The 15,006-nt window shown below is 47.6% G+C and overlaps 1 protein-coding gene across 1 annotated transcript in view; it reads right to left on the reverse strand.

Moving 5' to 3' along the window:
* Positions 1–5,027, reverse strand: part of LOC120042820 (cell migration inducing hyaluronidase 1) — a 190,474-nt gene extending 185,447 nt beyond the window's left edge. The window contains exon 1 of the mRNA XM_038987630.1: positions 4,932–5,027. The gene's annotated coding sequence lies outside the window, so the exon portion shown is untranslated. The remainder of the gene's footprint in view (positions 1–4,931) is intronic.
* Positions 5,028–15,006: the final 9,979 nt, after the last annotated feature.

Below are 15,006 nucleotides of genomic sequence, written 5' to 3' on the forward strand. Positions count from 1 at the left end.
AAAGAAAAAGACAGACAGAGAGAGAGAAAGAAAGAAAAAAGACAGACACAGGCAGAGAGACATACAGACAGAGAGACATATAGACAGAGAGAAAGACACATACAGACAGAGAGAGACACATACAGACAGAGAGAAAGACACATACAGACAGCGAGAAAGACACATACAGACAGAGAGAGACACATACAGACAGAGAGAGACACATACAGACAGAGAGACACATACAGACAGAGAGAGAGACAGAGAGACACAGAGAGATCTGTCAGTGTCCACCTGTCTGTCTGTCTGTCTGTCTGTCTGTCTGTCTGTCTGTCTGTCTGTCTGTCTGTCTGTCTGTCTGTCTGTCTGTCTGCCGGGTCAGATTAGGGCTAGCCACGTCAGCCCATAGGCCTCAAACACACCACCCAAATAACACACACATGTATGTACACACACACACACACACCACCCAAAATAACCCCCAGCGGAGGAGGAGAAAGCAAGATGCCAAGCCATGGAAATGCCTGGTATCAATTTACACCATGTTATCCACTTCTTGGACCGATCACTGTTTAATTTCATTAATTAACTCCTTAGCCTCAGTCTCCGTCCCAAATGACACCCTTGTCCCTACATACTGCACTCCATTAAACTAGCACTCATAGGGCTCTGGTCAAAAGTAGTGCACAATGTAGGAATAGGGTACCATTTGGGATGAATCCTAAGATACATGCCAGGGGGAACTAGCTGCAAGGCTGGCAGGGCGAGACGGGACAACAACCACTCAGAACAACTTCACACCCCATTAAGGGCTTGATGGATAGGCCAAAACTCCTAGAAGATACATCCTAAATGGCACCCTATTCCCTATTGGGCTCTGTTCAAAAGTAGTGCACTATGTAGGAAATAGGGTGCCATTTGGTTTCTGCTTGGCACCTTGTACAATATAATATGAAGAACTGGTATTTTCCTAAGGAGGAGGCAGAGAGCAACTCGCCAAGCCAGAAGGCTTGTACAGACACATGAGCGAGGGAAGGTGTGTGTCTGTGTTTGTGTTACTTTCCCCTCTGAAACTATGCTGGAGCCCTGATGGTTTCCTGGAGTAAATGGTGGCCTCTGGCAGCTCCCTCGTCCACGGTGGCAGTGTGTATGTGTGTGTGCTCCCCAGTGTTCCACAACAGATGCGTGCCAAGAACTCCTGAATCTCTGTCTCAGAGAGTGACTCACCCACACACAGTAGAAATAGACCTAGCAAAATGCACATAGAAATAGACCTAGCAGAATGGACATAGAAATAGACCTAACAGAATTTATGTAGACATAGACCTAGCAGAATGTACATATAAAAACAAAACCAGCAGAATTGACATAGAAATAGATCTAGCAGAATGGACATAGAAATAGACCTTGCAGAAGGAACATGGAAATAGACCTTGCAGAAGGAACGTGGAAATAGACCTAGCAGAAGGAACGTGGAAATAGATCTAGCAGAAGGAACATAGAAATAGCCCTAGCAGAAGGAACATGGAAATAGACCTAGCAGAAGGAACATGGAAATAGACCTAGCAGAAGGAACATGGAAATAGACCTAGCAGAAGGAACATGGAAATAGACCTAGCAGAAGGAACATAGAAATAGACCTGGCAGAGGGGGCATAGAAATAGACCTAGCAGAATGGACATAGAAATAGACCTAGCAGAATGGACATAGAAATAGACCTAGCAGAATGGACATAGAAATAGACCTAGCAGAATGGACATAGAAATAGACCTAGCAGAATGGACATAGAAATAGACCTAGCAGAATGGACATAGAAATAGACCTAGCAGAATGGACATAGAAATAGACCTAGCAGAATGGACATAGAAATAGACCTAGCAGAATGGACATAGAAATAGACCTAGCAGAATGGACATAGAAATAGACCTAGCAGAATGGACTTAGAAATAGACCTAGCAGAATGGACTTAGAAATAGACCTAGCAGAATGGACTTAGAAATAGACCTAGCAGAATGGACTTAGAAATAGACCTAGCAGAATGGACTTAGAAATAGACCTAGCAGAATGGACTTAGAAATAGACCTAGCAGAATGGACTTAGAAATAGACCTAGCAGAATGGACATAGAAATAGACCTAGCAGAATGGACATAGAAATAGACCTAGCAGAATGGACTTAGAAATACACCTAGCGGAATGAACATATAAATGGACTTGGCAGACTGTACATATAAAAAAATGTGCAGAATGAGCCTTGCAGACCTAGCCAAATGAACATTGAAATATACGCGGCATAGAAATAGACCTAGCAGATTGAACATAGCTCAGAAAAAACACAGACGAGCTGCTAACAAGTTGGAAGGGATGTAACAAAACGGAATAGCACGCAAGTTGAAATGCACCAGCCTGAAATTCACTGGATTTGTCATGGTCCACTACACATCATTGCAAGCACACGCACGCACACACATTGCTGCATGCAAACAGCATTTAGAAAGGCAATGAGAGTCTTAGAGATGAGGATATGATATGAGTCAATGCAGTTAGCATTCTGATTGCTGCAGCCAATATGAGCCACAACAACATGAATGGAATGTCCTTTCTAGTCATTCTATATCTATACTAAGAAAACCACAGAACAAGCTGAAATATATGGAGTGATACTAGTAGCTGTTAGAGTAATAATTAGACTGTAGGCCCCTCTCTCTCCATCTCTTTATAGCTCTCCTCAATCTCTTTCTTGATCCCTCTCCACCTCTCTTCCCCTCTACTTTCTCTCTATCTATACTTCACTCTCCAGACATCTCGTCCACTCTTCCTCTGTATCCTTCTCTCTCCCTCCTCCACCCATCGTAATATATAGTCTATGTGTGTATCCACCACCACACCTACAGTATGTGTACATCCACCACCATACAGACATATGATAAACTGTAGTGTCTATTTTATACACTTCATGAGAAATGGGGTTGTCTCTGTTATTCTGGTCATTCTACAGATACCTTCAAGAGTGACCCTGGTAAGAGGGTATCACACACACACACCTGCCCCTTAGGCCATGTACGCACAGTAATATTTGCAAGTCAAAAGAAGGCAAGGAAAGGTTGCACTCACCTGCTGTATTCCTGGTTTCTTCTCACGACTCTGGTTCATCCCTCTCTTCTCCTCTCCTATCTTCTCTTCATCCGTCCTTTCTCCTCCTCTTCTCTCATCATCTGTCCTCTCTTCATCTGTCCTTTCTTCTCTTCTCCTTTCATCTCATCTCCTCTCTTGTCCTCCTTTTCTCTTCTCCATTCTCCTTTCCTCCCCTCTTCTTTCTCTCTCCACTATTCTCTTTCCTTTCTCTCCTCCCCTCCCTTCTTCTCTCACTATCCCCTCCTTTCTTTCTCTCTCTTCTCCTCTCCTTGGTTATGAGTTGTGTGGAAACCTACAGTACATTCTGAATATACCAATTAGTTTGTCAATCTCTGGCTGTCAGTCAAACCCAGGTATCTGTTTCTCTGAGATGCTTTGACATTCCCAGTGCTGATTACATGGTTCCAAAAGGTGTTCCTTCAATCCCTGTTCTGTGGCTCTAATGTGGACCTCTGTTGCTTCCAAACGTCCCTCCCTCTCTGTCTCTCTCTCTCTTTCTCATGCAGGGCTCTTGTCAATTATGGCCTTGAAATCCGGTCGGGGTCATTCCTTTCCTGAGATTTGATATCATCATCATCGTCATCTCTGCTAGCTATGCATCTTTTACAAGAGCGACTGAAAGAAGGAGGGGGCAGTACAGGGTTAACATTTTCCCCCTTTCTTAAATCTGACAGACACACACGCACACTGCGTATTCCCTGACCACTAAGCCCTCTAAAGACTTCAATTACAGCAGGAAATCCATTCACTTATTGAGCAGCTCAAATGCTGTCATATTCTAAGCATGTCTTACATTCATCATCAATATGCCCTTACAGCCTCAGTCAAACCTCAATTGTCACGTGCTCATCACTCATTCCACATACATATCCTGATAATGAAGGAACCTGTTGGGTACATAGGCTAGTATAAACTAAACTAACGCTGCTCTTACCTCACCAATACTGACTGAGTTCAATATAATCACCGATTAGCTATAGGTTCCTGTATGGGCGCATCAATCTGAACAACACTGAACTATTATCAGCAATACAACTTGAATCCTATATAGACATGTTGAAAATGACGGAATGTTGTTGGAAGAATATAAAAAAACACATACCTGATGACTGTGCACTTGATGCCCCCTAGGGCAGCGAAACCGGGCGCGCACGTTACGAGAAGCGAGCGCAAGATACAGTGGCACATGCGAACGGAGCGCGTGAATATACACAACATAGGCTACCCTTGCTGCACAGTATCGTATTATACAACATCATGCACGAACCAGCCCTATAAATAGAATTTGTGGTTTTAACAATGCTACCACTTGCGCGAGGTGTGCTTGCTTGCCCGGTGAAACGTGTTGGTTCATGATAAGGTCGTTAACGCACAGACACCGTACCATTGTTGCTGTCATGCACCGTCAAAGTCTATAAGGATGGCATTGTGTAGATTGCATTAATTACATATAGTGATACATGTATGTTTTGTAGCCCGATTTATTTTGACACTGATGAATGGCACCGGGAGGAGATGAGCTGGAACGAACCGCAAAAAGGCGCACCTTGAAAACAAACACCTCTGGTCCTTACAGCCACAGCTGGCACTGGCCGCTCCTTTCTGCAGCATGTACAGTCCACAACGACCCAAAACAGTCTGTTGTATTCCTATTAGCAGGCTAGACTACCGATACACCGGTGGCTTTGGCTTTGCCACTAGAGTAAGAGCCTAGCGAAGAGTAAAAGAGAGGCGCGCGGCGAGCTGGAGTTGTTTTTAAATCCCCAAAAGGTTTAGTAGTTAGCTTATAAACTCCACGGAGATCGAGAGACGCACCAACCTGTAGAATAAACCAACCGTTGTCTAGTCGACTCCTTCGGGAAGTGCGGTCTTGGTGAGGACACACGGGAGCTGTGACAGGGACAAATGGGTCATGTGTCAGGTCTGGTATAGCGGAGAGAAGAGGCACTCTGGTATTTATACTCATCTCCGCTCCGCTCCGCGCGAGCCTGGCGCTTCTGAACACGCTGTTTACACCAGCAGAGGCAGGAGGACACGCCCACCGCACACTCATTGGTCCGGTTAATTTCTAAGCCATTTCTATCATTCCATTGTCGAAGCCTATTATAGATACAATCTATAAAGCCTACTTTAGCGCTATTCAAGGAGGACTGAAAAATGTATAAAAGAATTTGATCATTGGAGGCAAATGTGTAGGCCTACGTTGCAAGTGCATTTTGATGCAGGGCCAGTAACTTGAAATGTGTTTAAAATATGCATTAATTAGGCTATGGAAACATGAAAGTGGGATTTCCTCAGAGATGTATATTGTAGCCTACACTACTGGTGATGTGACTTGGTGCTCGGGAACATGAGCTGCCAGTAGAAATACTGTGTGAGTGTTTGATTGGTGCACTGGAATTTCCTCTGTCTGCCTTGCCACCTATATCCGCATGACCCACACCTTCATCCCTTCTCTTCTTTCCTCTACTCCCCTCCCAGTCCCCTCTGCACACACCCACCCCTCTTCTCACTACCCGCCCACCCATCTTTCTCACTACCCACCCATCTCTCTCTCTCTCCGGTCTTTATCCTATTGCTGTCCCTCGCCATCTCTATGCTTTCCTCTCCATTCTTATTTCTCTCCATACCGCCCTTCCCATCTCTCTCTTGTTCCTGTCTGTACATTAGCTTACAGGTCAAACATGGGAGTTTCGTAACTGTCCTGCTATGGTTGAGGAGGTTGAAACCATGAAATGGAGCTTTGAAACTCAAAAGTCTCTTGTCAACTAGGCTAGAATGTTTACATTCTTAGAAAAAAGGTTCTATATAGAACCAACAAGGGTTCTGCTTGCTTCATATATGGCACCCTTTGCAACCAGCTCTCAGAGCATTTCGTATTATTGTGCATGTAAATTCGAGATGCTCCATTTAGTAAAATATGTAAGATTTCATATGGTATGTACTAATTTGTAGTTGTCCATCTCCCATTTTGCATGATATGTTGCGAAATATAATTCATATGTTATGTTATGATTTTTTTTAAACGTACAATATGTTACAAATTTGCAAAATATACAATTTCTTACAAATTTGCGAAACTTAGATATGTTACGAATTCCCATTTGTTGTGGCTAACATTTTCTAGGTGGCAAATGCTAACATTAGCTAGGCTAAGGGTTAGGGTTAAGGTTAGGGTTAAGATTAGGAGTTAGGTTAAAGGGTTAAGGTAAGGTTAGGTGAAGGGTTAGCTAAAAGGGTTAAGGTTAGGGGAAGGGTTAGCTAACATGCTAAGTAGTTGCAACGTAGCTAAAAAGTAGTAAGTAGTTGAAAAGTTGCTAAATAGCTAACATACAAAAGTTTTCTGTGATGAGATTCGAGCACGCAACCTTTTTGGGGTTGCTAGACGTTTGCGAAAGTCTAGCAACCCAAAGGTTGTGAGTTCAAATCTCATCACGGAAAACTTTAACATTTTAGCTAATTAGCAACTTTTCAACTACTCACTACTTTTTAGCTACGTTGCAACTATACTGAACACAAATATAAACGCAACATGCAATAATTTCAAAGATTTTATAGAGTTACAGTTCATATAAGGAAATCATCCATTTAAATAAATGAATTGGGTCCTAATCTATGGATTTCACATGACTGGGAATACAGATACTCATATGTTAGTCACAGATACCTTAAAGAAAAAGGTAGGGGTGTGGATCAGAAAACCAGTCAGTATCTGGTGTGACCAGTATTTGCTTCATGCAGCCCGGCACATCTCCTTCGCAAAAAGTTGATACGGCTGTTGATTGTGGCCTGTGGAATGTTGTCCCACTCCTCAATGGCTGTGTGAAGTTGCTGGATGTTGGCGGGAAATGGAACACGCTGTCGATCCAGAGCATCCCAAACGTGCTCAATGGGTGACATGTCTGGTGAGTATGCAGGCTATGGAAGAACTGGGATATTTTCAGCTTCCTTGCAATTATCATGCTGAAACATGAGGTGATGTTGGCAGATGAATGGCACGACAATGGGCCTCAGGATCTCATCACGGTATCTCTGTGCATTCAAATTGCCATTGATAAAATGCAATTGTTTTCATTGTCCATAGTTTATGCCTACCCAAACCATAACCCCACCGCGGGTCACTCTGTTCACAACGTTGACATCAGCAAACCACTCGCCCACACATTTACATTTTAGTAATTTAGCAGACGCTCTCATCCAGAGCAACTTACAGCAGTGAGTGCATACATTTTCATACTTTTTTCCCATACTGGTCCCCCATGGGAATCGAACCCACAACCCTGGCATTGCAAGCGCCATTGCTCGACCAACTGAGCCACACGGGTCTGCAGTTGTGAGGCCAGTTGGACGTACTGCCAAATTCTCTAAAACAACATTGGAGGTGGCTTATGGTAGAGAAATTAACATTAAATTATCTGGCAACAGCTCTGGTGGACATTCCCGCAGTCAGCATACCGATTGCATGCTCCCTCAAACCTTGAGAGATCTGTGGCATTGGGTTGTGTGACAAAACTGCACATTTTATAGTGGCCTTTTATTGTCCCCCGCACAAGGTGCAACTGTGTAATGATGCTGTTTAACCAACTTCTTGATATGCCACACCTGTCAGGTGGATGGATTGTCTTGGCAAAGGAGAAATGCTCACTAACAGTGATGTAAACACATTTTGTGCACAACATTGGAGAGAAATAAGCTTTTTGTAGCATCTGAAACATTTCTGGGATCTTTTATTTCAGCTCAGGAAACATGGGATCAACACTTAACATTTTGCATTTATATAGTTGTTCAGTATACTTATTAGCATGTTAGCTACCCCTACCCCTAACTTTAACCCTTTTAGCTAAACCTAACCACCCTCCTTTTCCCTAAGATACCTTCTGTTTAATGTAACCATACCAAAATTAACATATCATTCTAATTTGAGTTTTCAGGATTTACTTTTACTGTTACGTCTACTCTATGAGGCCAGGCTGCTATATGGAACCCAAGGACGCTATATAGAACCAATTTAGGTTCAGTGAAAAATAAAACCTGGGGTTCTGATCAAGGAACCCTACAAAAAGGTTCCATATAAAACCTTTAGGGGTGTCATATATGAAGCAAGCAATAGCATTTTGGGGGGGGGGTTATATAGACCAGGTATTCCCAAACTGGACAATGCCGTTGGTGGTACACCAAATAAAAATGTGATTCACCTTTTTTGTATTTATTAAAAAACAGTCCATTTATATTTTCCAATGGGGCTATATATTTGGGTGAGTTTTTTGTCTCGCCTGATTAGCCTTGTTTCACTGCCAAAAATAAAATGTAACCATCTAGGGTTCAGCGAAATAACAACACAATGTCAAATACAGGTAGCCTAGTCAAATAATTAACATCCAATCACATTAACTGTTACTCTCTCGCGGGAATTCCACTAACCGTCCGAATGTAGCCAAACGTAGCTGCTGCTCATGTTGGTATCTGCACTGATGGCGCAAATTCCATGACAGGGAGACATAGTGGAGTGGTAATGGCATGCAAGCAGTTGCTCCTGACGCCACTTGGGTACACTGCAGCATCCACCGAGAGGCGAATGCCTGACAGCTTGAAAGACGTTTTGGACACTACAGTGAAAATGGTTAACTTTGTTAAAGCAAGGCCCCTGAACTCTCGTGTATTTTCTGCACTATGCAATGATATGAGCAGCGACCATGTAACGCTTTTACAACATATGCTGGTTATCAAGGGGCAAAGTATTGACACGTTTTTTGAAATTGAGAGACGAGTTTAAAGTTCTTTACTGACCATAATTTTAATTTGTCTGACCGCTTGCATGATGACGAGTTTCTTGTTTTTTCTCGCCTGAATGATCTGAATCTAGGATTACAGGGACTTTCCACAAATAAATTCAATGTGCGGTATAAAATTGAGGCTATAATTAAGAAGTTGGAGCTCTTCTCTGTCTGCATTAACAAGGACAACACACAGGTCTTTCCATCATTGTATGATTTATTTGTGCAAATGAACTCAAGCTTACGGACAATGTTAAATGTGATATAGCGAAGCACCTGAGTGAGTTGGGTGAGCAGTTACGCAGGTACTTTCCTGAAACAGATGACACAAACAACTGGATTTGTTATCCCTTTCATGCCCTGCCTCCAGTCCACTTACCAATATCTGAACAAGAGAGCCTCATCGAAATTTAATCAGAAGCCACTGCCAGATTTCTGGATTGGGCTGCGCTCAGAGTATCCTACCCTTGGCAAATCGTGCTGTTAAGACACTGATGCCCTTTGCAACCACGTACCTACAGTATGTGAGAGTGGATTCTCCGCCCTCACTAGCATGAAAACTAAATACAGGCACAGACTGTGTGTGGAAAATGATTTAAGACTGAGACTCTCCAATACAACCCAACATTGCAGAGTTATGTGCATCCTTTCAATCACACCCTCCTCATTAACCTGTGGTGAGTTATTCACAATTTTCGATGAACAAATAAGGTTTTATATGTAAGATGGTTAAATAAAGAGCAGCGGGTTTGTGACAAAAACTCACACTCATTGTTATGTTTAATACATGTATCGTATAGGGTGTATGTGTGTGGCAGGCTTACAATGATGGCAAAAAAACACATTTGAGAGTGCGCTGACCCTGCTGCTAGAAGGGGTACGCAGCTGGAGGTTGAACGTTTGAAGGGGTACGGGACTATACAAGTCTGGGAACCACTGCTATAGACAATACCAAAGTTAACATACTTCTTTCTGGTTAGACACTGTTTAAGGCAAACCCACCCGTCAACCAAAAGCTTAGTCTGGATCAGGTCTGGATAGCCGGCCAGTTAGCCTTCAGGAATCCCCGCTGAGTACTGCCATAGCCTTAGGCAACATAAAGACCACCTCATTGGAACTGTCCTATCCCTGTAAGCAGCTGCTATCAGGATGAATAGGGCTGCTGGGAAATACTGTAAAATATGTCCCAGTATTCATCCGTAGGGGCCGCTGTTAAATGGGATTTGAGCAATGAAACTGTATACAGGCTGTGTATATTTCGAGATAGGACGGCTGAGGTGAAGTCTCGGTAGATGAGTCGGCTAAACACTGCTCAATAATTAGCCTGTTTCCCGTTTAAATTATCAAGGCTATAACATAGTTATGAATAAACTATGAACTATAGAATTACTTTTAATCAGTTGATTATGAAACGTTGCCTGATCAATACCGACTGATAAGTGAATAAAGTGAGACCCGCCAGATCTAAAGAACGCCGTGCGTCTGTCAGACATTAGTACTCTAACTTCAGAGCAGGAACAAGGGACAGTGTTGGGGGAATTATCACCGGCGTTTGGCAGCCGGCCCCGTCATGTTTACCTAATACCGAGACACTGTGGCACCGAGGCATGCTCCAAGTTAATTAAGTGTAAAATGCCAAAAAGTCGCGTTTGCATAAAATCTAGCTCCTCACTGCTATACAGCTCCCATCTCCGCTTGAACATACTGTATCACAGTATAGACAACGATGCGTAAAAAAAAAATGCATGATAGGCCTACTATCGCAATCAAAAAGTATACTATAGTAATGTAATTTCCACACAGTCAGAGGTCCTCATTAAATACGGCGCACATATTTGGCCTAGCCTCCATGTTGTTGCTGGAGACGGATTATCCTCACTGAAATGTTGGCTGTCAGTCGCACCGGCTAATAGGAGAACGTTACAGATCTCCCTCTCCTCCTCGCTCTCTCCCTGTGTCGTTGTGAGAGGACATTTGAATTCACATGGCCGGGCTGAGCACCCGGCATTTACGGTGTTAGAACGTTATCTATACAGGTGTTCAACTAGACCAGGGTTTCTAGTTACTAGACTATGCCGATCTCCCGCCGTTACTTGCTTAACGTACAGCATGGGAAGCCTAAATGTTAAAAGAGTCAAAAATAAACCAATAGCCTAAAAAATTTAAGCTGCAAACAAAAATCATTTTAAACCACCTGGCAATGTATGTCCAATTATAACTCTTCATGCAAGATTGTGTCGAAAATGGCCAATCGAAAGGAAAGATAAATCACAGAAGAAACACAATGTGTCATCTCTAAATTTGAACAACTCTGACCACCTCCTGTGCATATGTGTGTGTGTGTGTGTGTGTGTGTGTGTGAGAGAGTGAGAGAGGGAGTGAGAGTGTGAGAGAGAGAGAGTTACTTTAGGCTACTGATCGAGAGGAACTAGAAGGAACACTGGTCCCTGTGTCCCCTCACCCTTCATTCCCTCCTTCTACCCCCCTCTTTCCCTCCTCCCCCTCCTTCCATCCTCCCACCCCCTCCTCCCTCACCTTCCCGCCTCCCCCTCCTTCCACCCCCTCCTCCCTCACCTTCCCTCCTCTCTCACCTTCCCTCCTCCCCCTCCTTCCATCCTTCCACCCCCTCCTCCCTCACCTTCCCTCCTCCCCCTCCTTCCATCCTTCCACCCCCTCCTCCCTCACCTTCCCTCCTCCCTCGCCTTCCATCCTTCTACCCCCTCCTCCCTCACCTTCCCTCCTCCCTCGCCTTCCCCCCTTCCAATCTCCTCTTTCAACCCGAAGTCTCGATAGATGAGTAGGATAAACACTGCTGAATAATTAGCCTATTTCCCGTTTAAATGATCAAGGCTATAAACAGAGTTATGAATAGACTATGAACTATATAATTACTTTTAATCAGTTGATTATGAAACGTTGCCTGAAACCCCTCCTTCCATCCACCTCCTCCCTCTCCTTCCCCCCTACCAACCCTCCTCTCCTTCCCCCCTCCTCCCTCTCCTTCCCCTCTCCTTCCCCCCTACCAACCCTCCTCTCCTTCCCCCCTACCAACCCTCCTCTCCTTCCCCCTTACCAACCCTCCTCTCCTTCCCCCCTACCAACCCCCCTCTCCTTCCCCCATACAAACCCTCCTCTCCTTCCCCCCTACCAACCCTCCTCTCCTTCCCCCCTACCAACCCTCCTCTCCTTCCCCCTACCAACCCTCCTCTCCTTCCCCCCTACCAACCCTCCTCTCCTTCCCCCCTACCAACCCTCCTCTCCTACCCCCCTACCAACCCTCCTCTCCTTCCCCCCCAACCAACACTCCTCTCCTTCCCCCCTACCAACCCTCCTCTCATTCCCCCCTACCAACCCTCCTCTCCTTCCCCCCTACCAACCCTCCTCTCCTTCCCCCCTACCAACCCTCCTCTCCTTCCCCCCTCCTCCCTCTCCTTCCCCTCTCCTTCCCCCCTACCAACCCTCCTCTCCTTCCCCCCTACCAACCCTCCTCTCCTTCCCCCTTACCAACCCTCCTCTCCTTCCCCCCTACCAACCCCCCTCTCCTTCCCCCATACAAACCCTCCTCTCCTTCCCCCCTACCAACCCTCCTCTCCTTCCCCCCTACCAACCCTCCTCTCCTTCCCCCTACCAACCCTCCTCTCCTTCCCCCCTACCAACCCTCCTCTCCTTCCCCCCTACCAACCCTCCTCTCCTACCCCCCTACCAACCCTCCTCTCCTTCCCCCCAACCAACACTCCTCTCCTTCCCCCCTACCAACCCTCCTCTCATTCCCCCCTACCAACCCTCCTCTCCTTCCCCCCTACCAACCCTCCTCTCCTTCCCCCCTACCAACCCTCCTCTCCTTCCCCCCTCCTCCCTCTCCTTCCCCTCTCCTTCCCCCCTACCAACCCTCCTCTCCTTCCCCCCTACCAACCCTCCTCTCCTTCCCCCTTACCAACCCTCCTCTCCTTCCCCCCTACCAACCCCCCTCTCCTTCCCCCATACAAACCCTCCTCTCCTTCCCCCCTACCAACCCTCCTCTCCTTCCCCCCTACCAACCCTCCTCTCCTTCCCCCCTACCAACCCTCCTCTCCTTCCCCCCTACCAACCCTCCTCTCCTACCCCCCTACCAACCCTCCTCTCCTTCCCCCCTACCAACCCTCCTCTCCTACCCCCCTACCAACCAACACTCCTCTCCTTCCCCCCTACCAACCCTCCTTTCCTACCCCCCTACCAACCCTCCTCTCATTCCCCCCTACCAACCCTCCTCTCCTTCCCCCCTACCAACCCTCCTCTCCTTCCCCCCCTACCAACCCTCCTCTCCTTCCCCCTACCAACCCTCCTCTCCTTCCCCCCTACCAACCCTCCTCTCCTTCCCCCCTACCAACCCTCCTCTCCTTCCCCCCTACCAACCCTCCTCTCCTTCCCCCCCAACCAACACTCCTCTCCTTCCCCCCCAACCAACCCTCCTCTCATTCCCCCCTACCAACCCTCCTCTCATTCCCCCCTACCAACCCTCCTCTCCTTCCCCCCTACCAACCCTCCTCTCCTTCCCCCCTACCAACCCTCCTCTCCTTCCCCCCTCCTCCCTCTCCTTCCCCTCTCCTTCCCCCCTACCAACCCTCCTCTCCTTCCCCCCTACCAACCCTCCTCTCCTTCCCCCTTACCAACCCTCCTCTCCTTCCCCCCTACCAACCCCCCTCTCCTTCCCCCATACAAACCCCCCTCTCCTTCCCCCCTACCAACCCCCCTCTCCTTCCCCCCTACCAACCCTCCTCTCCTTCCCCCCTACCAACCCTCCTCTCCTTCCCCCCTACCAACCCTCCTCTCCTTCCCCCCTACCAACCCTCCTCTCCTACCCCCCTACCAACCCTCCTCTCCTTCCCCCCTCCTCCCTCTCCTTCCCCTCTCCTTCCCCCCTACCAACCCTCCTCTCCTTCCCCCTTACCAACCCTCCTCTCCTTCCCCCCTACCAACCCCCCTCTCCTTCCCCCATACAAACCCTCCTCTCCTTCCCCCCTACCAACCCTCCTCTCCTTCCCCCCTACCAACCCTCCTCTCCTTCCCCCCTACCAACCCTCCTCTCCTTCCCCCCTACCAACCCTCCTCTCCTTCCCCCCTACCAACCCTCCTCTCCTACCCCCCTACCAACCCTCCTCTCCTTCCCCCCCAACCAACACTCCTCTCCTTCCCCCCTACCAACCCTCCTCTCCTTCCCCCCTACCAACCCTCCTTTCCTACCCCCCTACCAACCCTCCTCTCATTCCCCCCTACCAACCCTCCTCTCCTTCCCCCCTACCAACCCTCCTCTCCTTCCCCCCTACCAACCCTCCTCTCCTACCCCCCTACCAACCCTCCTCTCCTTCCCCCCCAACCAACACTCCTCTCCTTCCCCCCTACCAACCCTCCTTTCCTACCCCCCTACCAACCCTCCTCTCATTCCCCCCTACCAACCCTCCTCTCCTTCCCCCCTACCAACCCTCCTCTCCTTCCCCCCTACCAACCCTCCTCTCCTTCCCCCCCTACCAACCCTCCTCTCCTTCCCCCCCTACCAACCCTCCTCTCCTTCCCCCCCTACCAACCCTCCTCTCCTTCCCCCCCTACCAACCCTCCTCTCCTTCCCCCCCTACCAACCCTCCTCTCCTTCCCCCCCTACCAACCCTCCTCTCCTTCCCCCCTACCAACCCTCCTCTCCTTCCCCCCTACCAACCCTCCTCTCCTTCCCCCCTACCACCCTCCTCTCCTTCCCCCCTACCAACCCTCCTCTCCTGCCCCCCTACCAACCCTCCTCTCCTACCCCCCTACCAACCCTCCTCTCCTACCCCCCTACCAACCCTCCTCTCCTTCCCCCTACCAACCCTCCTCTCCTTCCCCCCTACCAACCCTCCTCTCCTTCCCCCCTACCAACCCTCCTCTCCTTCCCCTTACCAACCCTCCTCTCCTTCCCCCCTACCAACCCTCCTCTGGCAGTGTGTTGTGTTGCTATAGAGAACAACTGAGTCAGTGAGTGCATTCGCCATTTTTGGAAAACGTGTCAGATAGGGAGCTCCTGCTCCAAAGTTGTCAGGAACTCCCTCAGTGTGAGGCCTGATCAACAGTTGTCAGGAACTCCCTCAGTGTGAGGCCTGATCAACAGTTGTC

This window comes from Salvelinus namaycush, unplaced genomic scaffold (assembly GCF_016432855.1).
Source record: "Salvelinus namaycush isolate Seneca unplaced genomic scaffold, SaNama_1.0 Scaffold79, whole genome shotgun sequence".
Lineage (NCBI taxonomy): Eukaryota > Metazoa > Chordata > Actinopteri > Salmoniformes > Salmonidae > Salvelinus > Salvelinus namaycush.